Source organism: Hyla sarda, chromosome 7, assembly GCF_029499605.1.
Source record: "Hyla sarda isolate aHylSar1 chromosome 7, aHylSar1.hap1, whole genome shotgun sequence".
In the NCBI taxonomy this organism is placed as follows: Eukaryota; Metazoa; Chordata; class Amphibia; order Anura; family Hylidae; genus Hyla; species Hyla sarda.
The window spans coordinates 191,039,201-191,054,675 of NC_079195.1; the positions used below are offsets into that span (position 1 = coordinate 191,039,201).

The 15,475-nt window shown below is 41.8% G+C and overlaps 1 protein-coding gene across 1 annotated transcript in view; it reads right to left on the minus strand.

Annotated features, from left to right (window-relative positions):
* Positions 1 to 14,467, minus strand: part of CACNA1E (calcium voltage-gated channel subunit alpha1 E) — an 877,957-nt gene extending 863,490 nt beyond the window's left edge. Inside the window, exon 1 of the mRNA XM_056531933.1 lies at positions 14,250 to 14,467. The gene's annotated coding sequence lies outside the window, so the exon portion shown is untranslated. The remainder of the gene's footprint in view (positions 1 to 14,249) is intronic.
* Positions 14,468 to 15,475: the final 1,008 nt, after the last annotated feature.

The following is a 15,475-nucleotide window of genomic DNA, read 5'->3' on the forward strand; positions in this document are numbered from 1 at the left end:
TGTACTCTATGATCAGTGCATGTACTATAAACCCTAAAGGTTAGCAAACTCTGGACACATACTAAGAACAGACCAGACACCCAACTAAACAAAAGGAGTAGACAGCATAATAACTCCAGATAGACTTCTAGTTAGCAGGCACACTCCACCGTGTGATCAAAATACTGGCCTAGAAGGAAACAAAAATATAAAACATGAAACACTAGACTGAGAAACGGATGAGTCTGAACAGACTCCACAAAATCAAACTCCACAACGAGGAGGGACACAGGTCAGGATTCTCACAGTGTAAACACGGTCTAAGAAACAAGGCTAAAGCAGAACAGACATACAAAAACCGACAAATGTAACACAGACTAAAATCTATAATAAACAGGACTATTCACCATGGTTAAAACTCAGAAAAATTACATTATAAATACAAGGTGCATGATTAAGCAGATATGGAAGTTCAATCAGCACCAACCAGAATGCAGCAAAGCTAGGGTTTAAATAGCCACACCCGAGTTGCAATTGGCTCAGAGCATTAACTTTTCCAAGCACAGGAAGAATTAGAACAGAAACTGCTCAGACAACAATACCATTGTTTGAACAGACCCCAAGACATAAAAATACAAAAACAGACATTACACGTACTCAACTTACAATGCAACAAACAGTCCAGATCTTTAAAATGCGTCAATGGCTGGAAGAACTGACCAATAAAAATGGGTCAACCCATGGGCCGACCATGGGTATAATGACTTGAACTGGCAGCATCATAGGGATTTATGATACTGTCAGGTCACATTATCAGACCTGATGTTGGTGTGGTAAATTTAAGCCATAATAAGGAAGTAAAAATGCATTCTTAGAATGCTCATCTAAAATAGGCCTTCAGAAGCTGAAAGTAAGAGTGGGTCCAAAACATAGAAGGCGTGCAAATCTTCCCATCATAGTTTTCTCTGTGAGTTCCCCTTGTAGCTCTGGCTGAAATATACTTATGTAAAATATTCACCATAAAACTGCGAATACATGTGAAAGTAGCCTCAAATAAAGGTCATCTCTAATATGACTGATCATGATTTTCAGTGCCACATTTTTTACATGCACCACTTTTATATATCTACCCTGGAGTGTGATATGCCAGTTTCATACAGTATACCCATGGAGTACAGCACAATGCCTGCATTTAACAAAATGCAAAGCTCTATGCAGACATAGGCCCAGATTTTCTACCTGGATTCACATTGTGATTTCTATCCCCTCCTTTTTTTTTGTTTGAACATGTGCTGCACTCTTCCCCACCCCCTCAGCCCAACCCTATATAAGTAGTAGTTAGCTACACGTGGGCCATTTCTTTACTAGCAGCCTCCCAGTCTGACTGGGAGAGCATGGTAAGTGAGCCATTACACCTTGTTCACACTGGTGTGGTGCTGTGCGGTGTCCGTTGCTGCCGTGGCGCCGTGTCTGCGGGGGGGGGTGCGGCCCATAGACTGGTTTGAGTGGCATTGGGGCCGCTCTGCCGGTGGGTCGTTCCATCCTGTGGGCATTGGTGTCGCGGCGGTGGTGGTCGCCGCCCGGTACTGCGCCATTTTATGCTAGGGACGTTAGGGACCCACTCTGGATAGGTGGCCTTGACGTGGCGAGTGGGCTTGTACTTTTTGATCAAAAATTTATACTAACAACCTGTTAGTTTTTGATATTATGCTGAGGAGCAATCAGATCATTATACAAGATTGTAGATGTGCACCATGTCTGTTTTTCTACCCGAATTCACACTGTGATTTCTATCCCCTCCTTTTTTTTTTTTTTCTTTGAACATGTGCTGCACTCTTCCCCACCCCCTCAGCCCAACCCTATATAAGTAGTAGTTAGCTACACATGGGCCATTTCTTTCCTAGCAGCCTCCCAGTCTGACTGGGAGAGCATGGTAAGTGAGCCATTATACCTTGTTCACACTGGTGTGGTGCTGTGCGGTGTCCGTTGCTGCCGTGGCGCCGTGTCTGCGGGGGGGGGGGGGGGGGTGCGGCCCATAGACTGGTTTGAGTGGCATTGGGGCCGCTCTGCCGGTGGGTCGTTCCCCCCTGTGGGCATTGGTGTGGCTGCGGTGGTGGTCGCCGCCCGGTGCTACGCCATTTTATGCTAGGGACCCACTCTGGATATGTGGCCTTGACGTGGCGAGTGGGCTTGTACTTTTTGATCAAAAATGTATACTAACAACCTGTTAGTTTTTGATATTATGCTGAGAAGCAATCAGATCATTATAGAAGATTGTAGATGTGCACCATGTCTGTTTTTCTACCCGAATTCACATAGGCCCAGATTTACTATTGTAGGCTTTTTTCCCTATTTGGATTTTATTGTTTGGCTATGTTCACACAGTGCAATTTCCACAGTTCAGAAAAAGCTCAGTTCAGCTAAACTTGCTGAACAGAATTGCAGAATTCCACCAGAATTCTAGTGGAATTTCAGTAAAAATTCGGTGTTCTCAGAACACAGAATTCAGCCAAAATTTAAGCCCCAATGAACTCAATGGATTTTTGATGCTGTCTAAATAGGAATCCAATTAAAATCAATAGGGAATTAATTACAGTGAACATAGCCTTTCAGAAATTTTACCTTATGAACATAGGGGGAGATTTATCAAAACCTGTCCAGAGGAAAAGTTGCCCAGTTGCCCATAGCAACCAATCAGATTGATTTTGCAGAGGCCTTGGTAAAAGTGAAAGAAGCAAAGAAGCAATCTGATTGGTTGCTATGGTCAACTGGGCAACATTTCCATTGCACAGGTTTTGATAAATCTCTCCCATAGTATTTGAGTGTTAGGCTGGAATTCCACTTGTTTTTTTTTTTTTTGTTTTTTTTTTGTGTGGGGGGGAAACCCATAGAAAAACGCCAATTCACCCGCATGGTGTTTTTTCGGCCAAAAAACGCTGCGGCCAGATGTTAGCTATAAATCAATGAGAAATCGCAAAATTCTTTTTCCACTTGGGGTTGTTCAGTTTGGCGTATTTATTTTTTTTTATCCTTTAGGCGTTTTTTCACTCTTTTTTGGCATTTTTCAGTTCCTTGGCAGTTTTGCTAAATCCCAGCATGTTGAGCCAATGGCGTTTTTCTCCCATAGAAGTCTTTGGGAGTAAAAAAAAAAACACCAAGAAAGACGCCCATGTGGGTTTTAACTTTGGCGTTTTTGCAGGCAGTTTTTATTCTTTTTTGGTCTTTAGCGACCCAAAAAAGTGATGGAGATACATTTTTTTATAAAATGTAGCCGGCATTTTTTAGGTAGTACTACTACTCCCAGCATGGAACACACTGTTCCATGATGGGAGTAGTAATACCTGTACTAGACAGATTGTCCAAAGTCCGTTGCGATCCTCCTGTATAATCTATAGATGCGCCAGTTGCTCTTCTATGGTCCTCTGCACTGCCGTATATATACACCTATTCATATTTCCCGCAGAGAGCTGTGATTGGCCAGATGGTTCCAGACAATCAAAACTCTCTGTGGGAAATATGAATATGTGTATATATACGTCATTGCAGGGGACCATAAAAGAGCAGCCGGCCGCATCTATACATTATACAGGAGGATCACAGTGGGTGTCAGGAGTGACATCCGCTGTGATCTTTCCTTCACTGCACGTACTACTGCTCCCAAACATGGAGTACACTCTGCTTCATGCTGGGAGCTGTAGTACCTGCATTAATAGACAGATCGCTACAGGTGTCAGAAGTTACACTCGCTGCAATCTGTATATTAATGCAGGTACTACAGCTCCCAGCATGGAGCAGAGTGTGCTCCATGTTGGGAGTAGTCGTACCTGCAGATCGTCCTATCTATTGCAGAGATGCGGAGCGGCTTTCTCCTGCGCTCCACATCTCTGCCCTATACTCCGGCCAGTGATATGAATAGAACATCACTCATTCATATTTCCCTCTGAGAGCAGGGATTGGCTGCAACCATCCGGCCAATCACCACTCTTGGCGGAAAAGATGAATAATTGATGTGAATTTCTATTCTAGTACAGAGCAGAGATGCGAGCGCTGTATAGAGCCGCTTAGCATCTCTGCAATAGATAGGACCATCACATCGGGTGTCAGGAGTGATACCTGCTGTGACCTGTCTATTAGTACAGGTACTACTACTCCCATCATGGAACAGTCTGTTCCATGCTGGGAGTAGTAGTACTACCTAAAAATGTTAAAAATAGAGAGAAAAAAGTGAAACACACACTTAAAAATGTATTAGAATTTTGAAAGAAACGCCAAAGGGGCCAAAAAATGCAATTTCAACTCAAATGCAAAAACACCAGAAAAAACGTCTGCACTGGCGTTTTTTCTGGCATTTTTTTCAGTGGAAAAAACGTAGGGAAAAAAAACAAGTGAAATCCTAGCCTTAGGATGGGTGGAGTATGAGTATTTGTACACCACCAGAGCATTGGGAGATATTCAGGCCATGTTTGAAAAATAAATTTGAAAAGCTTTTATTGGTTGGGGATCAGTGCTGAGACCCCCACTGATCAGGAGAACAAGTGGGGAACAGCGGCGCACTTTACTGCCCGGCTCTCAGCAATCTTTGTCTTGCTGTCCACTAAACTTATAATAGAACGGCAAAACATAGAACACTAAGAGATACCTCACACTTATCCTCGCTCCTTCTCCTGAACAATGGGGAACCCGACCAATAAAAACTTTTGAAATGTCTCTGTGACGCGTCAAAAGCTTTTAGACAGATCCCATTCAAGGGCTAAAACCATTAGGTTTCCTTACATTTCTCCTGTGTTTACATGGACTTTTATTAGTTGCCATTTTTGAATGGAATTTGTATGCAAGAAGGAATTAAAGCAGTGAAGATTTTATACAGGCAGCACTGCATTGTCTGAGTAACGTAACACATTTATAAACTCACTCAACAGTATGTATTTGATAATTGTATGTGTAATATGTGATATAGCAATAAAACGTTTATACGTTCAAACATCACATCTTACTAACATCACATCTTACTAATATCACATCTTAAAATCCCCCAATGATCACTAAGATGAAGTGGTCCTTGGTGCTCCTCTGGTAACAGTTCTCCTTTTATCTCTCCCAACTCGTGTTGCTATGCCAGCTGTTCCCATCAGATATACCTCTACCGATCCACTTGTTATTTTTGTAATAATTTTGTGAAATGAGGATTTATCTTGTATTAGAAAAACATAGATGCTTTCATAGAGTGCGCATTATATGGACAAAAAGAATTGGAGAGCTTCTTTAAAGGAAAACTGTCATCCTGATCACCCACACTAAACACAATACACTGGGTTATAGTGTGGGTGAACAGGAGTCCTGAGATATGTCCCCCAGAAGCTTGTCTGCTAAATTCAGTGAATCGCGCACAGGGGGTGGGGTTCCACCAACTTAATTTGCATATTAATTGTGCTTGACTCCACATCCTAGTAAAGTGAAGTCACAGACAATGAATATGTAAATTGAGTGGGCAGAGCCCCGCCCCCTGTGCGCTATTCACTGAATTAAGCAGAGGATCTTCTGGGGAACATATTTCAGGACCCAATGGACATATTTAATTAAGTGAACCCTCATTGGACTCTTGTTCACCCACACTATAACCCAGTGTATTGTGTTTAGTGTGGGTGAACAGGATGACAGTTTTCCTTTAATCATTGTAAAGTTGTATAGCAGGCGTTGGTATGTTCTGTGGACAAGGGGAATAGCTGTAAGAGTGCCATCTAATGTAGCCATCAAAACAAAGTCTTGATACCTGAGGGGCCCAAAGGTCCCTCTACTGCATAAATATCATATGGCAAATGGGAGGCCCTATTACAAATCTTACAATTATGACAACTGACCAGAAGAATTATGTGGCCTATACAGTAAGGGTATGTTCACACAATGGAATTCCCCACGGAATTCCGCGGTGTGAACTTAACATTAGTGTGAATGGGTCTCCGCAAGACCCGTTCACACTGCAGAATTTCAGCGGCGGACAATTTCGCCACTGAAATTGTTCAGCGCAAAGAAAGAACATGTTCATTCTTTTAGCGGAAGTGTGCGAGCACTGCATAGCCGTCAATGGGGATGGCGCAGTGCCGCGTGGTGCCGGCTGCCAGGCTGAATCTCCACTCGCTGAATTCAGCGAGTGGAGATTCCGTTCACACACTGTAGTGTCAACATACCCTGAGGCTTCTTTTACACTGCTGTTAGTACACGGCAGTGTGATGGCCGTCAGGGGAGCCAGGCAGAATAGTGGGGGGAAAATTACTGCCTGTGCCTTCTTTTTCTCCCACTATTCATAACGGCGCCCAGCAGACCCCATAATAGTAAATGGGAGCCGCGGGAACCCATTGTTGCCCGTGGTTCCCCATCATGAGAATGGCCATTAAAGTCACAACAAATAGACTTTGACAGCCGTTCTCGACGGGGAGCAACGGCAGTGTGAAAGGGGCCTTAGTCAATATATTAGCTATGAGTAATATGACTTCACTATAGGAAAATAAGGGCTTTTTCCTTCTCTTACAATAGTGTATTAGATAAATAAAGGGGCGACGTAGACAATTCCCATTCTAATGCATTTAGGATATGAAGAATGTCTAAACATCTTCCTAATTTAAATATCACATAGCCGTTTGTGTATTCAGGCGGAGGTTCAGCTGGATGCACCGCATCAAATCAAAGCAGCAGTGAAACAGTTGAAGGTAATACTCTGTCACATGATCCTCCAGTTTCTACATGGACAGAAACTTTTGATTGCATATTACATATACGCGCTAATTCACAGTCGCCATGAACTTCTTAGATGCAGGGGCCAGCAGTTAGGGTCTATTCACACGGCAGAATTTACGCTTTTGGAATTCCACCTCAAATTATAGCCATAGACTTCTATGGGATTCCACACTTCCATTCACACTTCTGAATTTCCGCTTGCGGAATTCAGCAAGGGAGAATTTAGAAGAGTGAATGGGAGTACAGAATCCCATAAAAGTCTATGGGCTTTAATTTGAGGCGGAATTCCGGCCGTGTGAATAGACCCTTATTGTATCTTTTTAATACTTTCCCATAATATCTTGCACTGAGTTACTTTACCGACCACATAGAAGTATAGACAGTGTAACAGAGAGACCCCTGGTGAGTGCTACCCACAGTCCAAGGATAAAGCATCCAATTCTCGGATGATAGTCATCTTCAAATATTCCTCCTACCATTGATTTTCATTTTCTTCCACAAAACGACATCACTCTCCTAGGAGGCATTGACAGTACTGTTCACCCTGACATTCTTTTCTTATTGAATACAATGCAAGAATTTGTAAACACTGACATACAGACAGAGCAGTAGGCCACGATAAGTAGGGGAGGGATTTAAATGGGGGTTTAAAAAAGGGCAGCAAAAAAAATAAAAAAACACTACCCATGTGAGCAGAGCAGCCAGTGTTCCTAGCAGTCATGTGTCCTACACTGACATCATACCTCAGGTTTGTGATTGGCTGCAGCTCTGGTGCCAATAAATCGAGTCATCACACCATTCCTGGAAAGTAAACAGAGACTGGCGAGAGACCACCAGGACATCATAAATTGAGCAGCAGGTGAGTACTCTTGTTTTATTTTTATATTATTGCCAGTTTATTTGTTTTTTTTGTCTTGTTCTGTTTTTACCTATTGGACAACCATCTTTAACGATGATGTATCTGTTATTCAGGGCTAACAATCCCTATTGGCATGTCAATGGGCCTATAATGTCAGCACTTGCTACAAGACTGTGAATCAGAAATTCATTCTGCAACCTGTACACGTAATTTTTAAAGGAAATTGGTCATTCTGTTCATGCTGCCCGAACTATGAATCATCACCCGACCAGCCTTGATTGACAGATCTCTTCCTATTTGGGTATAAGGAGACATCCAAGACATCCAAGGTCAGTAAGGCAGGAAGAAGCTGATGGGCACTGCACCCAATGACTTGTGGTTCAGGCAGCATGAAAGGGATGACAGGTTCCCTTTAAATATCAGGACAATCACATTACTGAACATCATCACAGTTTCAGGTGGTCTACCTAAAGTCTACTGAACCTAAACTAAACCCCATTATTGTGATATAGGTTTGCTCAGTAGATCTGTGGACCATGTCTTGCCTCTATAATAGGATCATCTACATTCAGGCCTTATTCCATTGTAGAATGCTATGGTTAGATACCTTCCAACTGGTTGCTAACATAGAACTATAGTTTGCATTGAACAGTTCAACAAACAGATATCATATGCATTTTACGATAAGGCTTTCTTCACAACGTGTTCTGATATGGCACCTTTATAAAATACATACAAATAAAAAAATAGCCTATTTGTAACACACTTTACCATTAATGATTCTATTGCTGTTGTTGGTGTTTTTTTATTTACTATCATTTTGTACTGAGAAAAATGTAATGAAGGAAAACGGTCACCCGTTTACCCGCACTATAACCCAATACACCACGTTATAGTGCAGGTGAAAAGGAGACCGATGCGGGGTCTTGGACTGCTATACCTACATGCAGTCCAGAGCCCCGATCCCCCAAATGTCCCCCTCTTCTAGCGCTGACTTGCACTTTGAGGTGGGCCCACCGGCTAGATTTAAGTATTCATAAGCGTCGGTCACGTAAGCGCTCAGTAAGCGGGAGCGCTAACGTGACCAGCGCTTATGAATATTTTAATCTAGCCGGCGGCCCCGCCTCAAAGCGCAAGTCAGCGCTGGAAATGGGGAACCTTCGGAAGAGTGGGGCTCCGGACTGCAGGTAGGTATAGCAGTCCAAGACCCCGCATCGGTCTCCTGTTCACCCGCACTATAACCCGGAGTATCGGGTTATAGTGCGGGTGAACGGATGACCGTTTTCCTTTAAAGATGCATTTCTAAAACCTATAGTCTTAATAGGATGCTGTAAGTTCTATATTATGCTTAGAGTTTGTGTCAGGGAGGCATCGTTCAGCCGCATCATGCACGATGGATGTACAGGACTTGGTTTCTAGCACTAAGAATTGTATATCCATCAGTAAAGGTTAAGAAGGAAGGGGTAGGGATGCTGCAGCTTGGCAACATCAACTTCATACTTGTGCACTGAGTATAATATAGAGCTGACAGATTCTCTATAAGGTAAAATAGTAATATGCTCCAGATCTCTTATCTTGCATGCCAGTTTTAGAAACCCATATTTATATAAGACTATAACCCCAAAATATTAAAGATAACTTACTAATATAGTGTTACCACAAACTGTACTGTCTTCAGCATGCTTTTGCATGATTCATCCCTGACAGTAAGTTGTGTAGTTCTTTCATTTTCAGTGTGGTGTTGTCTCCTGCGCCCTCTCTTCCAAGACAATGCATTATAATCCATCTGCTATCTCAGTAGGCTTGGTTGGATCTTGTCTTTAAGCTCCAGCCCTGCCCCCTCATTTATGTCACCACCTCTAACCAGCCTCTACCAGCCTCTACATAACCATCTCCCTGTCTTAAACACACACACACACACACATATATCTATCTATCTATCTATCTATCTATCTATCTATCTATATATATATATATATATATATATATATACATATATATACACATATATACACAGTGGGGCAAAAAAGTATTTAGTCAGCCACCAATTGTTCTCACACTTAAAAAGACAAGAGAGGCCTGTAATTTTCATCATAGGTATACCTCAACTATGGGAGACATAAAGAGAGAAAAAATCCATAAAAATCACATTTTCTGATTTTTAAATAATGTATTTGCAAATTATGGTGGAAAATAAGTATTTGGTCACCTACAAACAAGCAAGATATCTGGCTCTCACAGACCTGTAACTTCTTCTTTAAGAGTCTCCTCTGTCCTCCACTCGTTACCTGTATTAATGGCACCTGTTTAAACTTGTTATAAGTATAAAGACACCTGTCCACAACCTCAAACAGTCACACTCCAAACTCCACTATGGCCAAGACCAAAGAGCTGTCAAAGGACACCAGAAACAAAATTGTAGCCCTGCACCAGGCTGGGAAGACTGAGTTTGCAATAGGCAAGCAGCTTGGTGTGAAGAAATCAACTGTGGGAGCAATTATTAGAAAATGAAAGACATACAAGACCACTGATAATCTCCTTCGATCTGAGGCTCCACGCAAGAACTCACCCCGTGGTGTCAAAATGGTCACAAGAACAGAGAGCAAAAATCCCAGAACCACACAGGTGGACCTAGTGAATGACCTGCAGAGAGCTGGGACCAAAGTAACAAAGGCTACCATCAGTAACACACTACGCCGCCAGGGAATCAAATCATGCAGTGCCAGATGTATCCCCCTGCTTAAGCCAGTACATGTCCAGGCCCATCTGAAGTTTTCTAGAGAGCATTTGGATGATCCAGAAGAGGTTTGGGAGAATGCCATATGGTCAGAGGAAACCAAAGTGAACTTTTTGGCAAAAACTACATTTGTGGTGTTTGGAGGAGAAAAAATGCTGAGTTGCATCCAAAGAACATCATATCTATTGTGAAGCATGCTGGTGTACACACCATGCTTTGGGCAGTTTATCTGCTAAGGGACCAGGATGAATAATCCGTGTAAAGGAAAGAATGAATGGGGCCATGTATCATGAGATTTTGACTGAAAACCTCCTACAATCAGCAAGGGCATTGAAGATGAAATGTGGCTGGGTCTTTCAGCATGATAATGATCCCAAACACACCGCCCTGGCAACATAGGAGTGGCTTCGTAAGAAGCAATTCAAGGTCCTGGAGTGGCCTAGCCAGTCTCCAGATCTCAACCCCATAGAAAACCTTTGGAGGGAGATGAAAGTTCGTGTTGCTCAGCAACAGCCCCAAAACATCACTGCTCTAGAGGAGATCTGCATGGAGGAATGGGCCAAAATATCAGCAACAGTGTGTGAAAACCTTGTGAAGACTTACAGAAAACGTTTGATCTCTGTCATTGCCAACAAAGGGCCAGACAATGTGATTTTATGGATTTTTTTTCTCATTCTGTCTCTCATAGTTGAGGTATACCTGATGATGATGAAAATTACAGGCCTCTCTCATCTTTTTAAGTTGGAAAACTTGCACAAATGGTTGCTGACTAAATACTTTTTTGCCCCACTGTGTGTGTGTGTGTGTGTGTATATATATATATATGTATATATATATATATATATATATATATATATATATATATATATCTTTATTGGGACATTTAGGGGGAATGGGGTGTCTTTACAGCATGGTGATTTGTTCTGAATAGTGCCACAGGCAGAGGAGCAGGTGGGGAATAAATGCAACAGGTGCTGCAGCCTCACTGATTATACATACTCTGCTGTAAAATTAGATGCTCTGAGACAGCTCTTGCAGGAAACTGGCAGGGATGCTATAGGAGGAAAGTAGGCAAGGTGGAAGAGCTGTGGTTGGAGAGCTGAGGGAAAACAATGCATTCTGGTAGTTTTAGTACTGAAAAACTACTTAATCAGGAAGTACAATCAGTAACTACAGGACTAAATATCCCCCCAAAAAATTATTTTTGGTGGTTTCAGAATTATGGAAGGTTGGTAAACAATGCTTAAGGCTTCTGCAGCATTTATATATTTTTTACATGATGTCAGAGTACTCCTTTAATAAATTTGCCACATCCATGCACCAAAATATATGCCAGCTGCGAGCTGGCGATGAATCATGCTATAAATAACATACATTTTCTGCTGTTAACTATAATAAATGTTTCAGGTGATAGGAGGCCAAGACCCTCCCCTTAATCCCCAGCCACTGAAAGTGGTACCAGCAGCAGCAACTTTTGTACGTAATGAACATGCTTAGGAAGGATCCATGCTTGTTTTGGAGCTAAACATCTATGTTCTGAGTTAACCATAGCCACAACTATCTTTTTGTGAACTGGCTATTTCCTGTTGGAGTTTGTCCCTCAAACTACAAATCCCATAATTCTGTGAGTGTAATTGTCAGGTCACTTTTTTCCCTCCCACCCATTGAAACACACCGGGGCTCCCTTTTATGCAATAGACCAGTATTTTCTAACCAGGGTGCCTCCAGCTGTTGCAAAACTACAATTCACTTCAGAATGGTATTCCTCCCACCCAGCAGTCCCTCCACCCATTGAAGCAAAAACAGGCTTCCTCTGAACACCTGAGTAGTGACGTAATGTCCGGGCTGCACTGCACTCCAAAAAAAAATCTTGGGACGAAAATCACTGAATAATTGCAAGATCACCTTGAAACCCAGGTACAGACACTATATTTTGAACTACACCAACTTTACAACCCCTGTAGCAAAGTCAAATAAAAAAAAAATCCTGGAAAACCTGAAAATCCTGGCAATAAAGAAAAAAACCTGCATGAAACTTAAAAACGCCATTAAACAGATTTTAGGTGTAAAACCAAGCTAAGGGAACATCTGAAATCCTATAAAGAAACACTCAACGATAATTTAATTCATTCAGCTCATGCTAACGCTCTCCCAGTGATCCGTACAGTACGTTCCATGGAGCCTTTTGGCAGGTGGCAGAACATGTAGGGGGTCATTTTAATTATTGGTGTCTCTTTTAATGCTACTTACCTACCACAGAGGCCTGCGCTGTAGAAGATAACAACCCATGGGAAGCCGGGCTGTCAATCACTGCCCTATAAAGTTCTACCCCACTAAACAGGTGCCTGCTCCAATGGCAGAACTGAAATTATTACTTAGCTGTGCTACCCAAGAGGCTCTGACAGCTGCGCTTTCCCCTAGTAGAAGATGTCTACTCTCAAGTAAAGAGTGTTAGACAAAATGGTCCAGAGGGCGCAGTGATAAAGATTTCGGGTCAGGTCTCTTATACGAATTCTCAAATATTAGTACACGTCCAGTCTTCATTAACTAATAAGTATGCAAATCCCGTCCTGCTAATTACAACATGTTGCTCTCTCCAAATTAATTTGCAGACTTTTTTTCCGCCTTTTTTTTTTTCCCAACAAGATCGATGGGGAATTAACTCTGTTGTATTCTTGCCAAAAAAAATTGTAGCGGATTAAATTTCACCTGTTGCCAGACGCTCACTTTCAGTTACTCAGCAGGATGAAACAGTGACTGTGCAAAACCTCGAAACGAGCTCATCAGTCCATGGGATTGACTCTGGTGTAGAACTACAAGTACCAACTAATTCCAGGATCACCTAAGGCATGCTGAGCCTTATGGTTCTAAAGGTTGTCTATTCTTGGTATAGGAGCATGCTCGTATAATAAACAAAGTCCCTTGTACGTAAACTATATCATGATATGTTTTGGGGGGGTTATTTAGGGGGAGGCTAGTTGCAAGACGTGTGATGGTTAATGCATGAAGTGAGCGGCGCAGAATTAATTAACTGCAGATTTATAAAGCCTCTGCTTACTTGCTGTCTTTCATTGGAACCCCCTAAAATTCAGTTGTCATAGCAATGATTTCTACAAACCTAGAAAAGCCTAATACAACAACATGCATGTATCCAGAAAGGAAGAAAAAAAATTACAGGAACATCGAGATATCGACAAAAGTCAAGTTACGGTAGGATCTTCTCGACTCGGCGAATAAATGCAGATCACCTTGCACCATTATAAATAACAAGTAACAGCCGACACTGTGCGCTCCCGAGTCTATAAAGTTGATAAAAGAATCTACGTTGGTTTTCATTGCAGGCGCTAACTGTGGCAGAACAAAGGGGGGGGGGGGGGGGTGATTGCGAGCTCTGATCAGAATGTGATGAAACACAATGGTAAAGTTTTAGACCTGCCACAATGCTTTCCCTAGGGAACGTAGGGGGTCAGTAGAACTCTTTAAAAAAAATGAAAAAAATAAAAACACATATAGTATATACACTGTATATATAATATAATCTAGTATGCATATCAATCAAGGACCCTGGCATATTATCAATACAGCCTGAAGTGTACGTTGCCTATACCTATTTATCTATCTATACATTGCCACAAAGGGTTAACCACGAGATCCCATTGATATGTCATTTTCAATGAAAGAAACCACAATTATTATTTCTGCGCTAGCAATGGGTTTTGTCAGCAAGATTTGTTAAAGAGAGCAATTTACCGAAGCTGTCACCACAACAGGTTGTATTTGCAGCTCCAGCCAAAAGGGATCCTATCTGGAGTCTATAGCCTACTGAACAATAATAATAATCATCATCATAAACGTCACTATCTCCTATGCTAAAGCAAATTAAAGAGAAGACACTACTAGCTCTACATGGAGTATATAAAAGAAAAATACATAGCAGCTTACCTTGACTTAATTCATGGTTTCTCCGGTCAGCTTGGTGAGGCTGTGGGTTATGCCAAAGGAAATCATTTCTAATATAAAAGGATTTAAAGACAAATAAAAAATAAATAAAAAGAAAAGCCAGGAGGAGAGACGGGAAAAAGGGAGGAGATAAAGCAGGAGGGAAAAAAAGAATGAGAAAGAAAAGAGAGAAAAGACAGTTTCTCCTGCCCACACTGAAATAGGAAATCACTGACAATCAGCAAAAGGGAAAAGCATACACATGAACATACCAGAGGGGGCAGACAGGGTATGAACACAGAGCGAAGCACTAAAGCTTCATAAAAGCACAAACCAAGAGAAAAAAAGAAATAAATATATAATATATTTATATTCCCGGCACACGTGAAGCTGGAGCAGCTGGGGGTGACGCTAGGGTTCTGCATTTTTATAATGAGTGCATTAAACAGCGGCACGCCTGCTCATGTGGGTCAGACGCGGTCTATAGTAGATACTGACCTATATGAATCACTTTGGAGCTTGATGGTTCCCCTATACATGTGATGGCGGACGGTATTGGATGGAGCTCCGGGACGTACCGCAGACTTTGCCGTTGTGATCTTTAAGGAAATAATAAATATTTACTATAAAATATAAAAATAAATAAATAAATAAACAAATAAATATATCAATAAATATATTCTTTCTGGTGCCGGTATTAAAAAAAAAACCCTAATACAGCCCCCTTTAAGTACTTATACCAGTGATTCCTAACCAGTGTGTCTTCAGCTGTTGCAAAACTACAACCCCCACCATGCCCGGACAGCCTTCGGCTGTCCGGGCATGCTGGAGGTTGTAGATTTGCAACAGCAGGTTCGTAGTTTGCAGCTGAAGATTAGCCGCAGAATTTAATAGTTTAAAAACAAAGGAACAGATTGGCGCTCTAGGTGCTTTTACCCAATATTAAAGGGTTTATGCAACAGTGATGAGCGGCATTGCCCCTATTCGAATTCGCGATATTTCTCAAATATATAGGCAAATATTTGTCCTGCATTAGCGAATTTCGCGTATTCGTTATATTCGCATATGTGAATATTCGCCTATTTGCGTATTCGAGGAAGAAAACAGTGAGGCGGTGGGCAAACTTTACTACTGGTTGCTCGGGATGTTGTTGATAACCACAAGTGAAGAGAAGGAATATGCAAATATTCAAATAGGCGAATATTCACATATGCGCATATTCGGAAAAA